General features: G+C 39.5%; 1 pseudogene; it reads left to right on the forward strand.

Annotated features, from left to right (window-relative positions):
- The first annotated feature begins 460 nt into the window (after nucleotides 1-460).
- Nucleotides 461-20,975, forward strand: part of LOC149247479 (UPF0613 protein PB24D3.06c-like) — a 50,733-nt pseudogene continuing 30,218 nt past the window's right edge.

Raw genomic sequence — 20,975 nt, forward strand, 5'->3', positions numbered from 1 at the left:
ACTAGGACAAGAAGGGCTCGGAGCTGGGAAAACTATGGAACCTTTGAAGGAAGCTCTGGGAGGACTAGGGCATGAGGCTGGCGCTGATCCATAAGAACTAGTGCAAAGTTTGGGACCGAACACTGAAAATCCCTGCTAGTTTTCCTTTTTCTCCTCCATCCCAAGAGGATAAAGGGTATCGCGTCTCCCTCCGCGCATAGAAGAAGATCTCTCTATTCCTCTTGCTTTGAATTTATCACAAAGACCACAACCAGGTGGGATAGATGCTGCCCAGGTAATAGGCACCTCGGAACTAGAAAGGAGAGAAGAGGTAGAGGTCCCTGAGGTAGGGGAACTGGGAGGGGTTCCAACAGACACATTAACAGGAGAGCACCTCACAAGGGTACCACCGGTTGTGGTGAGCACACAACAAAGGGAAGAAGTCGTTAGCGAAGAGGAGGGACCAAGCGAAGCGGTCTCGATGAATGAGCTAGTGGTAAAACCATGCGAGAAGGCCATGAAGCAAGAAATAATCAAAGAAGAGAAAACATTGGAGGAAAACCCGATAGTCAGCATGGCAGAAGCTATCCCAGGGTATTTACCTCCAGCTGCCGAAACTAAGGAAGTTTTGGTTAAGCAAGAATGGGTGGAGCTGTGTGAACAATGAAGATTCCCTGTCAAGCAAAAATACTAGCTGCAATTTAAAGAAACAATGTGGCTTAAGATGGAGGTAAGGAAACTAAGGAAGTAGGTACACAAAATGCAGAAGTGGATGAAGAAATACAAGCGATAGGTCAAAAAGTCCAAGGCCATAGTAGTATAAGCAGAGACTTAGGTGGACTAGATAGCCACAACTTCTGCTACCACTCAAATAGACCCGGTCAAGTGATTATTTGAAGACCGTGAGTATGCCTTTACGGCCGAAGTGAAGACTTGGAAATCTACTGCAGCTTGGTATCAAAATGAGGTTAGAAGAACTCAGGAACAAGCCTCCACAACCATTTTTGAATATGTCGAGCGCATAGATGTCATGAAATTGAGGCATGCGAAGCAACAACTCAAGATGGAGCAGATGGAAAAGCAAGTGGCAAAGCTAAAAACTGACAAGGAGCGAATGTTTAACTTGGCGCAAGAGGTGATGGCATGTCGCCCCCTTGATTCTTATTATTCTCTATTCTTGCATGAACGTTTTCTTTTATTCTGCATGAAGAGCATTAAGAATGAAATTAGACATGAAATAGAGGACGATGTACAATTCCTCTGCATAATGAGGAGCCATGACGTGCCAACTCAGAATTTGATGTGTGAGTTTTACCTGCATGGGTATCTACTGCACATGGACAGAGAATTTAACCTGGTCCCATATGTGGGGGACATTCATTTAAGGGCCCTCACCTCTTATAATTTTAATCAGATCAGCTGGTAGAAGGCCTTTAACACATTTGAGTCCAATCAGGTTACAAAGCCATTTATAGTAAGAGGAGAACATGAAAGGTCAATCACCATGTTCACTAAACACAACACCTTTTTGGGAATTGAGGGGAACAAAGAAAGAATGTTGAGGACACACAAATGGTGCCTTGATCTTTGTGTCAGGAAATTGATCACATTTCAAGATGAGGCCCTTGATTGCTGTCAGAAAAGGGGGATGATGTCACCTACAGTTTTCCGGAACAGGGAACCTTTTGGGGCACCAAATTTTGCACGAGTGCTCCCTAGAGTGCCCAGGTATGTGGCATTTGTCCAAACATGTGGGGTCCGGTGGATGGGGATCCGGTTTCAGTTCCCCACTATCTAGTTGCCAGTAGAAAATTACACCCCAACATATAATGTTTTGGGAGACTGGTGGAAGGAAGTCCTTCTCTCATATGGTTTTAAAGTTCCAGGGGCAGAGATGGCCGAAGAGTACAATCTCGGCCAGCTCCAGGAGGCCAACAGTTTGCAAAACCCAGACCTGCAGAGGTGGCGAACTGCATGAGGGCATGCAGAAGGCTAGTTGGGGGGAGATGTTGGGCACCAAATCGTGCTATCTTTCTGTTGCATTTCCATCACTCTTTTTGGCCTTTTTTCATTTATTCAACTATGTTTACTATGCTAAATCCACGAGGTAATCACCCCTTTTCTACCTATTGGAATATTTTGTTAATGAAGTAAAGTCACAGGGGTTTTCATATTCACAACACTAAAACATATGTTTGACCACAGCTTCTAGAGAACAAATACAAATCTCACAGCGTCTCGCAGCAGATCCGAAATTCACAACAACGACCAACCATAAGGAAGTCATGTAGCTGGAGTCGAAAATCCCCGAACCATTCTTGGACCACTCGCTGATCTTATCTATCTGGTGTTGGTGTCGTTCCAAACTAATGTACATTTCTGGGTATATGGTTACCAGGTTTTGGGGAAAGATGTTGTTCTCCCTCGTTGTGTATAAAAGACAGGTTATTCCTATAATTGGGGGACTCCCCATTGATATTGTAATAGCCCTTTATAGATTAATAAAATATCATCTCTTTTGTTGCTCCATTCTTCATTGTGATTAATGCAAACCTGATCAGAGAGCTAGGCTTGCTCTCCTAATCAGGTGCTGCATATTTCTTTGTGTGTTTTTTGTTATTTTATAGTTGTTGTTATAGCTTGTTAATTCCTACAATTACTTTTCTTGAGTTCTATAGCTAGTTAAGTTTGACAGCAATGTTTTGAATCTTAATCATGAACCCTTGGTTGGTAATGGATGGTATGCTTGCCCATGCATATACCTTATGCGTTGCCTTGAAAGGATATGCACCTGGATTGATAAATTAATGTAGGAAAAGGGTGAATAGATTGTTCATACCTAGACCCCAACAGAATGTATGAGCTAATGCATGTTATTACAACTATTATGAGAAGGCACAAGACCTTTTTGCTGATTCTTAGATGAGTATCAGACCGCTATGTTCAGATGTATATTTATGACTTATAGATTTCATGTTCATGATATGTTTGACAAAATGCCTATCATAGCTAGGCCTTATTACGTGAAGTTCTTGTCTAAGATTTGTATGGAAGGCTTTGTCCTTGTGTCATTCATGGTTTTGGAAAGTTTCATTAAGTTCTAGGTAGAGGTATAGATCTTAGCTTGAAAAAGTGGCTTAAATCCTGTAGTCACAGGCATAAAATTGGGTGAAAAGGACTATAGTTGCTCCCTTGTAAGAATCATGCATGCAGCTAGAGGGTTTCAATAGAAATGAAGCAGTGTTATGCTAGTGTATGACCGGTCAAGGCACTGAAAAGAGACATTTCATTCAGGGTTTGGGCACCTGGAAGGGTGGTTTAGCCCTTGTGAGTCTTATAACACCTAATAGGGAATTCATTAAGGATTTTGGTTTGTAGATTCAACTTCCTTAAGGTGATCTAGGAGGTTGAATCATATCATAGTAACTCTTTGTCACATTTTTACCATGGTAGGTCGATAACTTTCATAAATGTGGGAGGAGGGAGTTACAAATATGGAGCATTATAAAAGGGAAATATTTTAGGATTAGATGGCTACTTTGGCTTAATTACCTAATTATATTTTGTACTTTTCTGAGGTTGGTTTCCTCCTAGGCTATACTTTCCTCTTTATGCATTCCATGTCTACTTTGACTAGGTCATGTTTTGTAGATTAGGCATATGTTGGTATCTTGGTCTCTCTAGATGAGTTAAACATGGGATGCTATTGGTAATTCATTTTTCATATTTTTTTAAAATACTTTTGATTTTTGATTTAGGTTGTGACATTGAGTGATATCAGTGATGTTGTACTTGATTTTACACTTCATAAAACAATTTTCTTTAAGTGTGTGGGAGTGATGCAACTTATTCAATTTGCTGAGTCAATATATCCATTACTGAGGCTGAATGTGGTATAAGCTTTAAGAAAATTGTTGTACTTGGAAGACATGTCAGTGAAAAGGAAGGTGATGGAAGAGCTCACTATAGCCACCTTGACAAGCTTAATTCATGGTATTCCTTTCATTTACATGCTTAAAAATTATTTCAATTTGTGATGTGTCTCCAAAGTCGAGAAAGTTTTGGTACAATATATTTAAAAGAAAATTTCCATTTTGGCTATGAATATCTATTTTATATCCTAAATATTTGGTCCAAGAGAAAGAAATGGCATTTGTTTGCAACCTAGTTTATGGAAGTGTTGAATCTGTTGAACATGTTTTTGTTGAACATGGACCAATTATTAGAGCTCTGGTGCAACAATTACAAGTCACAACAGGAACAAACATTTTTACATAGGTTTTCATCTTTTTATGTTGTATATTTTCAATAGAGTTTCTTTTATGTTTGGGTTTTTGTTTTCAATATATTATAAATAAATTTGAGTTAGCCTAGATCCAATCCTTGGACTCAAACTACCCTCTTATCCATTCCTTCATGTTTGATCTCAAAGAGTGGAGTCAAATGACCTTGAGTATTTAGAAACGTTTGAGCACATTAGCATTTGTTGGGTTGTGGTTTAGTGGTTTGGCAGGGGCAATGCCACTGAAACAAACCAAGTTTGAACTTTGGAAGGTGTATTTTCTTTTTGTGTATGTATGAGCGAGGGTGTTTGATTCCCCTGGAGTTGGTTTTAACACATACAAGCCTCTTGGTCTAAGTGGATGTTAATAGGGTTCTTTATTCTTTTAGGTATACTTTGAGCACTTTTGTCTTGAAACACTCATATCTATTGTGTGATCCTTGAGAGTTTTCTTTATTTTTTTTCTCACCCCAAGGATTTTTCTTGTTTTCTTTCTATATTTTTTTGTTTTTAGTGGGATCAACATGTGATGAACTTGAATGTGAAGAGTGTCACACACTCAAACTGTTACTTAATTATCAACACATTTAAAGTTTGATCATGTATATAACATGTAAATACTAATGGTGAATAGAACAAATTGGCACTGAGTGTGAATTTTAATGCATATGAAAAACAAAAGACGTAGACATTGAGGGTCTAAATGGCCTCTGGGATCCAAAAAAACACCACACCACACAAAATAACATGAATTGGGTTACCTTGTTTTAGGTTTCTTTTTTTTATTCTTATGTTACAACACATGTAACTAACAGTCATTTTATTCGTTATGTGATATGACATAGACAACGTGGATTTGGGGACTACATGTGGTAAATATAAATCATGTGAGTGTTCTTAGCATAACAGATCCAAGTAATTATAACCAACAAGTATTAAATGTTCCAGTTACCAGGAGGATATTTGTCCATTTAACAATATTTCCTAAGGTAAACTCATTTTGTGTTGTTCGTAAGTTACTTTCTTATTTTTTTTGGTACTTACAAGTCACTCTCGCATAATCAAGATAGTTGAATGATTGGCCATATGACGTTTTCTCTTTTTCAATTTGAAATTCTAATGAATATTAGTGAAGTCCCGAGTCAAATTTTCTCAGCCACAAGCATATTATATCGTTTTACAATGTTGTAATGAGATTAATCACTAATTCCCTTGACAACTCATCAGAGTTTGGTGTTAGTTTTATTTTTAAAGGATATTACTAGTTTGAGTTAATAAGAAATTGTATTTTTTTCATTCTTGAGTTGATCTCTTATGAGGGAATTTTTTTATGATTTTAAACTATCCCATGTTATGTAATCTTTTCAAGTTTTCCTATTGTGGAAAAGTAAAAATTTAGTATAATTATTTCTCACTTATTTGGTATTTTTTTATATGTTTCTTTACAATATGTTCCTTTTGTTTGTTTGGAACTTCATACATTTGTTTATGGCTCTAAAAACACTCAGAACTGTCTTAAATTTTCCCACAATTGATTTAGATTTAATAGGAATCACAACCTTCTTAACACATTAGATAGACCAAAGAGCCTTGTAAATCCAACAGCACCAAAAAAAAATCAAATCATGTTGTGTGTTTTTTTTGTGCCTAGTGGGTCATGTTTATGTGCATGTAATCATTAGTTGCAAGCACATTTAAAATGAAGCCCTGGGATTCTATTGAAGTTCTTGCAACTGCTGACTGAACACAACGTAGAAACTTGTTTTTCTCTCCCTTTGTGTCATAGATTATCCTGGGGTGTTTAGTTAAATTCCATTTTCTATCATTGTTTTGAAGTTGCTCTTACTAGGTTTTCTCTTCAAGCCATGGTAAAAGTTTTAACAATGACATTCCCCTACATGGTTTAAGTAAAGATAATGCTTATTTTTTTATGTCTCTTTTCCATTTTTTGTTTTTATTTCATTTTCCATAGCCACACAAAGCAATAATTATTGAGATGTAGGATCCTGTATCATTGACATTTTCACAGTGATTCACCAAGGAAACTTCGTCATATAACACAATGACCGTAAGCATGTCATTGGAATTTTTGGTTGGTCTCGAATACAAAATTGTAGAGGTGGGTTATATTAGGTTTTAATTGGGCCCCAAGATTCAGGAGGAAGGTGAAAGCTAACTACTCTTTCCTCTGCATTGTCTATATTAGGCAAAGAGGCTCTTAGTTAGTCACATGGTCTTCTTTTTCTTTTATTGTATTTGAGCATGTCATGGAGAGCTTCAAAAGGTGCAATGACTTTATTTTCTATAATGTATCCCTTGAAGGGTTTATTCTCATCATATTAAAAAAATCTTATTTCCATAGAACCCATATATTGGTTTGTGTTTGGGTAGTAAGTTCAAAAGATAATTTCATCAATATTGAATTTCACTTCTTGTTTGTCATAACATTAGTTAATAAAAATGCTAAACTAAAATTGTTGTTATAAGCGTAACTATAGTAACTTTAATTTAAATAATGTTTAGTTATTGATCACTCTAGGAAAGTTGGATCTCAGTTATTACATTGTTTCATTCTGCAAATTGCAATTGTGTTGTTTTAACTTTCTTAGTTTTTAGAATGAAAATATGAAGTGCAAGCCTTTATTTTGTGTGATGTTAGGGAATTTTTCATGAACAAACTGTTTGTTTGTTTCTATTGTTACCATCTTTAGGACCACTATGTTGAGTGTTAGACTTTAATCCTTAGTTTCTTGATTTAGGATCATTGTAATGATTTGTTGTTGTTCACTCATATATTTTTCTTTAAAACATTTGATTAATAATGGAAGAAAAAATAATTAGAACTATTTTTCCAAATCTATTATGATTATGTTAGTGATCTAGGAATTATCTTGATGTAAACTTCTAAAGATAATTGGTCCTTATGTGAACGATTTTTTCGTGTGACCATTTGTAGTACTTTTATAGTTCTATGCACTTTGATGTGGAAATTACAAGAAACTAGCTCTTACTTTGGAAGAGGTGGCCATTTCATATGAAAATGAAAGTGATGTGGTGATAGCTAAGATGGTACATTCTCTAATGCTCATATATTCTATGAAAATGTTGGGATATGATTCACTTTCAGTTTTTTTAATAGTGGGTATCCTTTCATGGTTGAAATTTCACTAGGATCATTGTTCAAGAATGATTTTTGCAAAATTATTTAAAAATATTTGCAGGAAATTAAAATATAGTTATGTCACTCTTGATATGGAATTTTTGCAATTGAGAGAGCTAATAAAATAATGAACAATGACTAGACTCTAGATTAAATCCTCTATAAGGGGATTCAAAACCTTTTCAAAGGAAATATTCAAAGACATAATTTAAAAGAGCATGCATGGATGATGTAATATGTTATGTACTTAAGACTTCCATAGTTCAAATTTTTTGGAAGGGAAAATATTCAGGATTCATCATCAATTATCACAACAACACATTTTGTATGCCAATTTTTTGACTCTACAAGATTCCTAACTGCTCATTTATGGTAATAAATGTGATAAGAAACGATTTTCAGTGTTGTAACAAGGGCTATGTTCTTTTTATTATGGTAAGATAACCCTTGTCATTGTTGGGTTGTATTATAGTTTGGACCCTATATTAGGTTGAGCGGGACCTACCTATGGTTTTGTGCATGGTTTTCACACATGGTTTTGGACACGATGGTTTTCGGTCCATGGTTTTGGATGCGATTGTTTTCAGTCCATGGTATTGGATTCTTTGACATGTATAAATATGTATTGTAACATTGAAAGGAACATAATGAAAATCAATATGGTAGTCCCGGTTTTGCGATCCAGAGGAAAATCTCTATATATATGTGTTTTATGTGTTATGCTCGCGCATTGTTTATTTTCGTGTTTTAGAATTCATATGCAGGTAATATCTGTATGGTGTTAAAACCTACATATGGTATCAAAGTTGTTTTGGCTTCAAAGGGACACCTTTGTTGTTGAGTGGTTTTGCTCAGGCCTGTGGTAGACCCTGTTCAGTGGGAGATCTGCGGAATCAATTCTGGTGGTGAAAGAAGATGGCGAGTAGTCGAAAGATAGAGATAGAGAAATTTAATGGTCAAAGTTTTGAGTTGTGGAAGCTTAAGATGGAGGATCTATTGGTGGATAAAGATTAGTGGATCGTGGTATATCTAGGTACTAAACTAGCGGGAGTGTCCAATGAAGAATGGAAGAATTTGGATCAAAAGGAAAAGAGCATAATATGATTGTGTGTCTCAAATTTAGAATTGCTGAATGTATCAGGGGAAGCTACAGCTAAGGCTTTGTGGTACAAGTTAGGGACTTTGTACCAATCTAAGTCTTTGGTGAATAAATTGTTCCTATGGAAAAAGTTGTATAACCCGAGGATGAAAGATGGAGACTTGGTGACAGAACATCTGAACGCATTTAATAGTGTGGTAAGTCAATTATTATATGTTGACATTAAAATTTCATATGAAGACAAGTGCATCAGTTTGTTGTGTTCTCTACCAGATTCATGGGATAGTCTCGTTATTGTAATAGGTAGCAATGCAAATGCCTTGCAGTTTGATGAAATAATGTCATCCTTGCTGACGGAGGAGATGAGACGGAAAAATATGGAGAGCCAGAATGGTGATGCCTTGTCTGTACGAGGACGGTCCCAGAACAGAAACAAAATAAGTCATCGAGAGGGAGATCTAAATCTAGAGGGAGATCTAAATCTCCAGGAAAACCTGTAAAGGTAGTTTGTTGGAAATGTGGAAAGGAAGGGCCCTACAAAATGGACTGTAAATCTAAAGCTCCTGATGAAGGAAAGGGATATGATGATGCTCCTTCTACAGAGGTGAAAACCGCCTCAGATGAAGGTGGGGATGTGTACTTGGCTTCTTCAAGTACACATGTAGATCATGAGGCATGGTTTATTGACTCAGGTGGATCCTTTCACTTCACTCCCCACCGAGAGTGGTTCTGTGAGTATGAGAAATACGATGGTGGTGATGTCTTCTTAGGGGATGATAGGAAGGCTAGAATCATTGGTCATGGAAAAGTGAAGTTTAAGTTGCAAGGTGGAAGGGTTAGAACACTTCTGAGTGTTTTGCATTATCCTACATTGGCCATAAATCTACTTTCTGTAAGCAAGCTGGATGATGCAGGTGTAAAAATAGTGTTTGAGAAGGATACCTGCAAGATGGTTCGGGGAGCACTAGTATTGATGCGGGAGTTTAGATTGGAACTCTATACAAGATGCAAGGTAGCACTGTTGTTGATGGTTCCAATAGTTCTGTGGTTCCTGAAGGTGGAGCAGAAAATCTAGTGGTCTCTGGAGAGAAGACCATGTTGTGGCATCAAAGGCTTGGACATATTGAAGAGAAGGGCCTTCGAATACTTCATGCTAAAGGTATGGTAGAAAGTATGAGTAATAGCTCTTTGGATTTCGATTTCTATGAAAATTGTGTTTATGGGAAGCAGAATCGGGTGAGTTTCCCCTCTGGTGGTAAGAGGGCGAAATAGAGATTAGAGCTTGTGCACACTGATGTGCTTAGACCTGTGAAGGTTCCATCACTGGGTAAGTCTATGTACTATGTATCATTTATAGATGACTTCTCAAGGAATACATGGATATATTTCCTTAAGAAGAAATCTGAAGTCTTTGATAGGTTTAAAGAATTTAAGGCTCTGGTGGAAAACTAGACAGAGAAGAAGATAAAGGTGTTGAGGTCAGATAATGGTGGAGAGTTTTGCAGAAAGGAATTTGAAGAATTTTGTGAGAAGTGTGGTATAGCATGGCAGAAGACTCCATACACACCTGAGAAAAATGGAGGTGTAGAAAGAATGAACAAGATGTTAATGGAAAGGGCAAGAAGCATGCTTAGTGGTGCTGAGTTAGGATAGGAATTATTGGCAGAGGCGGTGTGGAAAACATGTTACCTAGTCAACAGATCACCTTCATCAGCATTGGAGGATGAGACTCCACAAGAGGTATGGATTGGTAAGAAACCCTATCTTTCACATGATCTAAGTGTATTTAGATGTGATTCATATGTACATGTTCCAAAGGAGAAAAGAACCAAGTTGGATAGTAAATTTGAAAATTTCATCTTTGTTGGGTATAAGGATGGTTTAAAGGGTTATAAGCTTTGGAACCCAGTAACAAGGAAGGCTGTGTACAACCAAGATGTGGTGTTCAGAGAGGTGAAAGATGTTATTAAACATGAAGTCCAACCAAAGGAACCTGAGAAGATAGAGTTTGAGCTTAAGGAGGAAGAATCAGACTCTACAATAGAGGAGGAATCAGAAGATGAAGAGCCACAAACTCCAGGTGTGAGAAGATCAGTTCGAGAAAGAAGGCAGCCATAAAGGTATAGTCCATCTACTTTCTGTTCAAATTTTTCTTTATTTGTTACTAATGATGATCCATGAATTGTGAAGGAAGTAGTAGATTCAGAGGATGACAAACTCTGAAAAGAGGCCATGGTTGATGAAATGGCATCTTTGCACAAAAATGAGGCTTGGGATCTAGTGGAGTTGCCGGCTGGAAGGATACCAATAGAAGACAAATTCAGAAGGAAAGGTGGAGAAATAAAAAGCTCGATTGGTAGCCAAATGTTATTCCTAGGTGTCAGGAATTGATTTTGGTGATATTTTTTCTCCTGTTTTTCCAAGGTAGCTTATATTAGATATCTTTTATCTGTTGCCAGTGCTTTTGATTTTGAGGTAGAACAGATGGATGTGATGACAACATTTCTTCATGGGGATCTAAAAGAGGAGATCTACATGAAGCAACTTGAAGGCTTTGCAGTGAAGGGTAAGAAAGAAATGGTATGCAAGTTAAATAAGTCTCTAAATGGGTTAAAACAATCACCAAGGATGCGGTATCAGAAATTTGATACATTTATACGGGGACTTAGCTTCACTAGAAGCAAAGAAGATCACTGTGTGTATTTTAAATTAATTGGTGACCTTGTTATTTATCTAGTCTTGTATCTGGATGAAATGTTGCTGGTTGGAAATGATAAAGAAATTATCCAGGATTTGAAGAACCAATTGTCCTCCAAAATCGACATGAAAGATCTTGGTGCTGCAAACTATATTTTGGGCATGGAAATTAAAGGAGATCAGGCAAAGAGGAAGTATGTCGAGACAATATTGCAGAGGTTTAATATGCAGGATAGTAAATAGGTGAGGGTTCCTATTCCTGTAGGAGTAAAGTTATCTGTTGAATAGTGTCCTAAGACATAATAAGAGGAAGAGGACATGTTCCATGTTGCATATGCACGTGCAGTTGGTAGCCTAATGTATGCGATGGTCTAAACTAGACTAGACATTGCACATGCGGTGGGAGTATTGAGCAGGTTTATGTCAAAACCAGGGAAGGAACACTGGACAGCAGTGAAGCGGGTTTTCAGGTATTTGCGTGGCACTAGTGATTGTGGCTTGTGCTACCAAGGAAGACTAGGATTGGATAGAGTGTTGGATATTCGTGGCTTTGTTGATGTAGACTGGGCTGGACATTTGGATCAGAGAAGATCTACAAGTGGGTATGTGTTTAACCTATTCGGAGGTGCAGTCAGTTGGATGAGTAAGAAATAATCTGTAGTGGCACTATCAACAACAGAGGCAGAATACATGGCAGCCACTCATGCAAGCAAGGAAGCAGTTTGGTTGCAAATATTGTGTTCAAGTATGGGGTTAGTACAGGGAGTATAAGGATAGACTATGACAACCAAAGCACAATTTTCCTGGCAAAGAACCCTGCTTATCATTCAAAGACAAAGAATATTGATGTTCAGTATCACTTTGTGAGGGATATGATAGAAGACAAAAAGGTGTTGCTGGTAAAGGTGTATACTTTGAAGAATACTGCAGATGCATTGACAAAATCTATGAGCTCTGAGAAGTTATCTTGGTGTAGAGAAACAATGGGCATTGTAGGGTTGGATAAATGACTATGCTCTCTTGTGGCCACCTATAGAAAGAAAACAACAAGTGGGATAATGTTGAGTTGTGTTATATTCTTTCCACGACTAGCCTACGAAGTTAACTGGGAGTTAGAGGGGGGGCAGAGCCCCCCCTTTGTTGCACCGATTTCACAGCGGGGGGGTCATAGAGGGTTTGAGGGGGGCGGGCAACCCCCCTATTCGGGGTCTGGGTCAGCACCCCAGGAAATGTTTTTTGGACCCTATATTAGGTTGGGTGAACCTATCTATGTTTTTGTGCATGGTTTTCGCACATGGTTTTGGACGCGATGGTTTTCGGTCCATGGTTTTGGATGCAATGCTTTTCAATCCATGGTATTGGATGCTTCAGCATGTATAAATGTGTATTGTAACATTGAAAGGAACATAATTAAAAATCAATCTAGCAGTCCCTGTTTTGGAATCTAGGGAAAAATCTATGTGTATATGTGTTTTATGTGTTATGCTCTCACATTGTTTATTTTCTGTGTTTTAGAATTAGTATGTAGGTAATTTCTGTACGGGGTTAAAACCTACATAGTCATCCTTTGTTGTGCTCCTTAGAAATTGGTAATGAGTGGAAGAGGACCATTCTCCTTTGCATAAGTAGTGTTTATCACTTTCCCTCTAAGATAATTTTTTGGAAGTGTAATCAACAATGATATTCAAAAAATTTCATAAAATTTCTTTGAAAGAAATTGAAATATAGGTGTGCCTATGATTATATGTATATTTTGCATTTTAGTGAGCATAGAAAATTTTTGAACAAAATCCTGACTCTAGATTAAATTGTCTCCCGGAAAAGGCTTAGGGGAATTATTAAAAATCCCATATAAATGATATATTTACTATGTTCTTGGGACTTTTTCTGAAATTTATTATTAGAATAGAATATCTAGACTTGCCATTTAATTATCTCTTTTTTTCATTTTGCACAAATTTATAGGATGAAGACGAGGACCATTCTCCGTTGCATAAAACATACTATCTCTCCCTCTCTCTCTTTGTTACCTACTCATATGTGTTATCCAAATTGACTTCAACTATGAATTGTCGTTTTCTTAATACAAAGTGAGAAGATAATATAGGGCTTGGGCAATACGTTGGTGGTTTGAAAAAATATCAAATGGAAATGCTCATTCATTGAATTTATGGTCTCTATCTAGCAAGATACACACTTTAATAAATGTACATGGAAAACATAATGATGAGCCTCATCATTGGGTAACTATATGGGCCTTAATTCACCTCCTAGCTTAGTCAAACCAAGTATTCTCACAACTTATTGCATACTTTTGATTATATTTTGTTTATGAGATGAGTTAGAGTTGGATATTTTGCTTTGTGGTCTAATGTGAATTTAATGTAGGATTAAAGGATAAAAGAAAGGAATTTTGGCAAAGACCTTGGTCAAAAATCGAATGGGACAAGGGAGAGGAATTATAGGAGGTAAATCCTCCTCATTTACTACCCCTCTATTTGAATATTCCTCTACCATCTCAGAGTGCAAACAGCCAAATCATGAGGACTAGAAGGCAGCCAAGCAAGTGAAAGACAAAGCACTAGTTTATCTCGAGTTTGGGAGCCTGGCCTCCCTAATTTTAAGGAAGTCAATGGAGACTTCAGATCTATAAGTAGAGAGGCCTAGGACCTTAGTAGGATTCGAATTTTTTATTGTAAAACTCTACTCTATTTTTGAGTTGTAAGACTTGTGACAATTTTTGATGTAATCCATGGTTTTGATAATAAAAATGAGTTTTCTTTTGAGCCAGCACTGAGCTAACTCAGAGGGCTAAAGCTCTTAGGTTAGGGCCCAACCCTAGTAGCCAATGTTCCTCTTTATTGTACATGTATGCTAGCATAGGTTCATGGTTTAATTGTTCATTTTCTTAAGCAATTGCATTTACATTACAACAATGTAGAGTAGATTGGTTGTATTTTAGTTTGCTTCCATTTGTGCCTTCTTTCAATTAGTAGGTTAGCAAGGAGAGAAACATCACCATAACGTTGTCAGCAAATGTCTTGGCCTCACCTCCTCCCTCTAGGACCATGACTTGAGGAAGAGACCCTTCAGTAACCCAAAAAACACAGATTTCTATTTCTTGCATGACCTTTGGAGTTTGTTGTCTTGATTCAGTACTTGGTTCATTTCATTGTCATCTTTTTCCAACACTCTCTTTCTACAATAAGATCTCACTCATGTTCTCATTTCCTTCAACACTTTGTTCATGCATAATATGGGCAATTGATTCTTGCTTTTCTAGTTTATGAGAATGTATCTTGTTGCATAGTTCTTGGAAGACACACACGTTTTAAGCATTGCAAGTACTTTAGGAGGAGGTCTAAACTTCATCACCAATATCGATATTCCACCTCATCCACCTCAACCATCCCTTGGTTCACTATCACCCTCACTAGTTTTTTTGTCCTTTTTCATTGAAATTCCCCTAGACACATTGAGCGAATCTAACCATCTCTTCTCTTGGATATTGGCTCCTAAGTGTTCTTAGACCTTCTAAGACATATCCCCCTCATCACACACCTTTTCCAAGCTTCCCAACACATCCAACACCTCAAAATTAGCTTTTGGCTGCTTCTTATAGGTTTCCTGTAATTCCTACAGGATCATCCTGTAGGTTTCTAGTACATCCTGTAGGTTTTCCTGAAATGGCCTATTTTAAGGCCGAATTGATGGGGAACCTCTAGGAAGTCACAAAAAGCCTCCTAGGACCCTTCCACACCATCCAACCACTCCCTAAACCTTCTAGCCATCCTCAACCACCTTCCATCAACCTGTCACATCCACAAGAACAATTAAATTGCATGCTTGATTTTACCACAGAAAACCAAAAAAGTGAAAATAGATTTAGTTCAATTTTCTTACTCACACATTAGTATGGTTTGATGCTCTTTACTTCTGTAACTTAGATAGCAGCATTAGGTTAGTGTTGATTTAGCAGTTCTGCTTAGGATAGCTATTTAAATGGTTAATTAGGATATGGTGTGATTTAGAATTACATGTTGTTGATTTCCTCATTGATGCAGTAGAGTAGCTCTGTTAGAATATATTTTCTCTTCTTCCATGAAAGAATCAATCGTGACAACAGGTAGGGCCTTCACTTTAACTTGTGCATATAGCGCTATCACATCCAAGTTTGTATGAACCTCGGGTTGATAAGTAAAGCTAGTAGCCCAGGAGTTGCAGCATCCTTGCTGCAATACTTGCGCTCATCACTTTTTGGTTCCATTGTTGGGGAGGTGTCTGAGTAGAATGTTATTACTTCTTTCTTTTCTTCTATTTTTAGTCTCTAATCTTTTGCCATTGGTTTATTTCTGAAAAAAATAATCTAGTAGCTTCCTTTCTTTCGGTTGTCATTATCCGCTTTCCTTTCCATTCTACAAGTAGAATTTCAATTCAGCAAGTAGTTTTTTTTCTTTTTTCTTCTGTCAATTGTTTTCATTCAATCAATAATTTCATTTCTGCAAAGTACTTTCCAACTTAAAAAATATTATGAAAGCCAACCCAAAAACATTTCCTTTCATGCCTCATAGGAATAGGGACAATTTAGGGAAATTCTTGCCAAATACCCCCATTGCATCTAAAAACCAACCTTCTCTCTTCTTCGGTGGCTGTGAACTGGAGGAACCTTTAGGTGAGCAACCTGACATATTTGAAGAACCTACAAGGGAGGAAGAAGAAGCGGAACCCATTCCTATTGAAGCAATGGTTGAAAACCAAAATTACAGAGGGAATAGAGAGAGAGTTGAGGGTGCCTTCCCCATCAGGGAAACCAATGGGGACACTAAGATGAAGAATATAAGCACCTCTTGGTGGCTTATATGGGCTTGACCCAGGTTCGGAAGAATTATTTAACCAAACAAATCCTGTAGGTACTGGCCCTTTCGGTAAGTGTCATTGGAGCGCAGACTGAGGTCTCACCCGAGGTAGCAGGGGAGGGTGATAGAACCAGGTTTCCACACCCTTGGGATGTCTAGATGTGGTCTGGAGATTACGCGCACCGCTCTGCAGCTTCGCTTTGCTCTATATTCGCATATATTTGGACCCAGAATAACCCTTACTTTCTATTAGCGCACGATTTATGGATCTAATCTATTTTATGAAGTATTGTAGATCAGATATACTTAGAGGGGTCTTTAAGCAAAAATTTATTAGATTTACTTAGATTAAACACAGATTCACATGTATTCAAGATGTAAGCATATGTGCATAGATCAAACAATGGTATTAACCATATAAAATCTAGATCTGCGTTACTTCATATTTAACATAGAATTATAGAAGCAACATATCTTTATTCTCTTTCTTCACCAATACATCTAGATCTGCCCTGTGCACTCAACTACAGGGGTCCATGCACACAGCTACGAACTCTTCTAGGCCTCTGCACACACAGCTGCAGAAACTCTATCCACTACCCAAACCCTCGACTCAGACTTACAGATGCTTTCAGATTGTTCTCCTCAAAAACCCATTACACTTTAGATCCAAGATCATACAACAAAACTTAGCTACCTCTACCCATAAAGCCTCACTCTATCTATACATTTCCATGGTCTGCGATCCATGGGCGGGCCGACTCATTTACATTTCTTTACATTATTCTTGGGCGGACTACCCCTTTGACTCCACTTATTACAAATCGTGCTCCGTCCATCCTGCAGAGTCTTTACCCTATCTTTACCCAAAATCTTGGGCTTTGTGCCCCATGACCATTGCGCGAGGCTTCTGTTGCCCAACAGTCCCCCAAAACAATCATCGTGACTTGCCCCGAGTCACTCAGCTGATGCGGGAAGCTTCATGCGGAGGTCGATCAATAACTTTTGCATCTCGCCTATCCCTGCAACGAATTTGGTTGTGAGCCTTTGTACCTTTTCCAAGTGAGCCACTGATGCATCCCTATCACTTGCAGTTGCTTGCTCTGTCTCTCATACTACTTGCATATGCACTACCTTGCCTTCAATAGTTGTAGATACGCTAAACACTTCATCGAGCAAGGGTTGGATACGTTCTTTGAGTATTTCTTCCTGTTGCCGCATCGCATCAACTTGGGCCTTGAGCGCCTGGGCCTCCTTCATTTTGGCCAACCGCTGCGTGATAGCAACCATCTGTGCAGCCCCGTGAGCGGTGTCGTATGCTTGCTGCAATTCGTGCACCTTGGTTTCCACTTGCTATATGGTTGGGTCTTCTTGGAGGGATGTGAGTATCTCGATAGATTGACCTAGTAGTTCTGAGCATTCGTGAACAACACTCCTCATTGTTTCCAATCCAGTTAGAATTTCATCGTGGCGACGTTCCTGCTCGGCCGGGGGTGTGGGTGGCCAAGCCTTGAGATGGAGCTCTGCAACTTGTAACGTTAGTTCCTCCTGGGCTCTTGCAGCCTTCGCCTGGGCCATGCGAAAGTCAGTTTCCATGTGCTGAATCTTGATAGCTGGTGGGAGGTCCCCGAGGATGGCTAGCTCTAGTATTGTGCTATACGCCTCCATCACAACTTGTTCTACTTCTTTGTATCGTGCGGCTAGGTCATCATGCTGGAGAGTGACCTGTTCTAATTTTGCCTTCTACTCAGTCAAGATGTGGAAAGCACGACCTTCCCTGGCTCGAAACTCCTGAGTTACTCCCTCTTGGAGTAGGTATAGTACTTCTTTAGATAGGGCGGCTAGATTTAATTCCCAACTACATTCTTCACCTGTGGCTGCGACTTGGACAACACCTACTAGCAATGATAGGGTGTGTGGCATGTGCGTGCTGACCATCTGCGCAGCGGCAACTGTATCTTCTTCTCATTGTTGGGTGACCTAGCCTGGGGTTCACTCTTGTAATGCTTGCAACTGCTCTTTGATCTCCCCCAACACAGTTGTTTGTTCGGTGATTAGTGCGGGCAATGCGCTAGTAGTAACATTGCTTGCTGGTTGGCTACTATCCACGAATTCCTTTTCCAGAGCCTTCTTTGTTTTGGAATTTGTTCTGCCGGTTGGTGATTCCTAGGTGTGTGACCACTTGAGGTGGTCCTGCATCTCTGTTTCCTGTTGTGGGTCCTGTTCCAAGTCCATTCCATGATTTGCCTAGTTCCCTTCTGTTGTCGGGCTCATGGTAGCTTCCTGCTGCAAAGTGGCTTGTTGTTCTTGACGTGTCTTTTCAGCCAGTTGAGTGAGTCACTGCTGGCGTTCCTTCTTCTGCTATTGTGCTGCTAGCCTGTCAAGAATGGCCTTGTCTAGGGCATGCCATTCCAAAGGCCATGCTACTAATATCGCGTAAATGGCATCATCTGTTGCAAGGAACGAAAGTGTGACCCATGATCGCTCTGGATCCTTTCTTGTGCGAATATACAAGTGATGAATGTCTGCTTTGAACTCGGTCATGTTCTTAAAATTATTGTAGATTGTGGGGGACATTCACGTTCTTCGATCAATTTGTGTCTGTATCTTTCCTTCCATGGAGGTCTAAAATGCCCAGATCATGAAAACCTTGGCTACATCCCTTGTAGCGCAGAGCGAAATATAATGCACAACTTCAGGTAGGCTATCCTCTAGGCTAGGAAACTGGCTTTCCTGCGGTAATTCACCTGTAAGTAGAAGGATTGATAAAAGCAACCATGTGTAATGAAATGTCTTACCTTTGTCCTGTGCCTCTTGACAATTGGTCAGGAATTCGTTGCATAAAAACTATGCCCAATTGAACTGAACCCCTTCGGTGCACTGCCCTGCCAATGCAATGACAGGGGATGGCACTTCATTTGTGTGACATTTTCTCATGAGTTTTCCAGCTAGTAGCTGAGTGGCGAATTATACCGTGTAGTTGCTAATGCTTGCTATGACATACCGCCACTTTCCTTTATCTAGATGGTATTTCACCTTCACTGTTTTGGCTAGGCCTCCCTCACTACTGGTTCTTGCTATGTCTGCGGGGTTATTCCCTTTAAGCAGCAGGTGCGTAATCTGGTGGATTAGGTCGGTTGTGATCGGGATCAGCTCTTCCAACCAAAGATATCCATCATGTATGAGACATAGCAGCTGTCGAATCACAAATATGGTGATGGTCGTGTGGTGATAGTGAGGTACCCACCTGAGATTTAGCAGTCCTGCCTTCTCCACACCTAGTAACCACTTCCGCAGAAATAACTTGTCTTCTGCTAGTTTGGGGAACTTGTCACTGTTTTCAAGGTCCCAATATTCGAATTTGACGCTTGGAATGCGCCCCATCGGAAACCCTTTGAACCTTATGTCATCTAGAAGAAGTGAGCTCTGGAGCGTAGTCTTTGCAGCATCCATGTCTTTCGGTATCTTGGTCGTCTCGGTCCATGGAGAAAGATACGGGGGTAACGATAGAAGTTGGAACATAGCTTCTTCTTCCTCTGCTTGTGCGTCAATATGATCAATTAGGGTTTGCAGATCATCATCCTCCTCAGCAGGTTCGGTGGTGACTGCTTTGCCTTTGTCAACTACCGAATGTTTGTTGAGTCTTAGTGAGGCCCGGACTGTTTCTATCGTCTACATGTTCTTCCTCGGTCACGGGGTACGTGGGGACTTAGGAACTTAGGGAACCTGAGTCACGTCCTCGGGCTCTTCCTGATTCAGTTGCATTTCCTCTGCAACCCATGCTCGCGTTCTTGCCATGGTACTCATGGGGTGCCTGGTAGCCGTGTAGTTGTTACTTTTTACTGGTTTAAAGCGCCAAAGGTCCAGTGTCGGCCACAAACTATGAGATTTGAAAAAATCCCTTCCCTCTGATTTCAGTTTATTAGTGGCGTTGAGTCGGTAGATCTTTTCGTATCTCGTCTGGATCTTTCATCTTAATGTCCTGCTGCCTGCTCCTCTCTAATGTAATCTGACCTTCCTGTCAAGACCAATGTTGCTAACGGTCATATTTTGACTTTTCCCTGCGGTAGCACCATACTTGGGGCGCAGCTGTGATCTTGTGGACTGCCTGACTTGGTACAGAATCTCTTTTCCATGCCCATTTTTTGCAGACTGGTTTATAGTCCCATGCCTTCTCTCAACTACTCGAGGTGCTAAGACTGTAGTTTCTACTGCTAGTCAAGTGCTCGCACCTTTGGTGTGAGTTCGGAACTGCCCTGCTAGCCCGAGCTGCGAGCATCTCTCAAGCATCTGGGTAGTCGGTCAGGGGATTATGTTCTTTCGTGAGTGCAGGCATAGCCATGATGGTACGGTCGTAGCTCGTTTCTATTCTACTCTGTTGGATCCGTCCCTTTGTAGCGCACGTTGCTTCCTTGGCCGTAACCATCGGGTATTGATGTTTTGGGGCATGCGGCTGCTTTGTCTTTTTTGAGCTTTCTTCTGTTGTCTATTACAGGCCCAGTGAACCTGTGGTATCCACAACTTCCCTGAGCCCCTGTTAACCTTAGCGCCGACCACTGGTGCATCGGTTTTTTGGGGTGGATTTGGACTACTAATTCTAAGCTGATTGGATGTCTACACCTCAGAAACCTATAGCCTATGCTGGCGAGGAATGCTTACTTCATTTCGCTCTCCTGGCCATGCGCGTGCATGCCTTCGACATCTGTGCACTTTCCTTCGCATCTTCAGAGCTACACCCTTTCCTGAAGCAGTGGTTGTGCGGGATTCTTGCGCAGATATCTTAGGCTGTTCTTTTGCCCCTATTGTCACCATCCTATTACAATTGAGTGTGGTTACTTCATGTTGTCAGTTCTGCCATCGTTCAATCTCTTCATCTCAGTCCGACATGCAAGAACTATCACG

Source organism: Pinus tabuliformis, chromosome 7 (genome assembly GCF_031772625.1).
Source record: "Pinus tabuliformis cultivar Carrire ecotype Pingquan chromosome 7, CPIR1, whole genome shotgun sequence".
In the NCBI taxonomy this organism is placed as follows: domain Eukaryota; kingdom Viridiplantae; phylum Streptophyta; class Pinopsida; order Pinales; family Pinaceae; genus Pinus; species Pinus tabuliformis.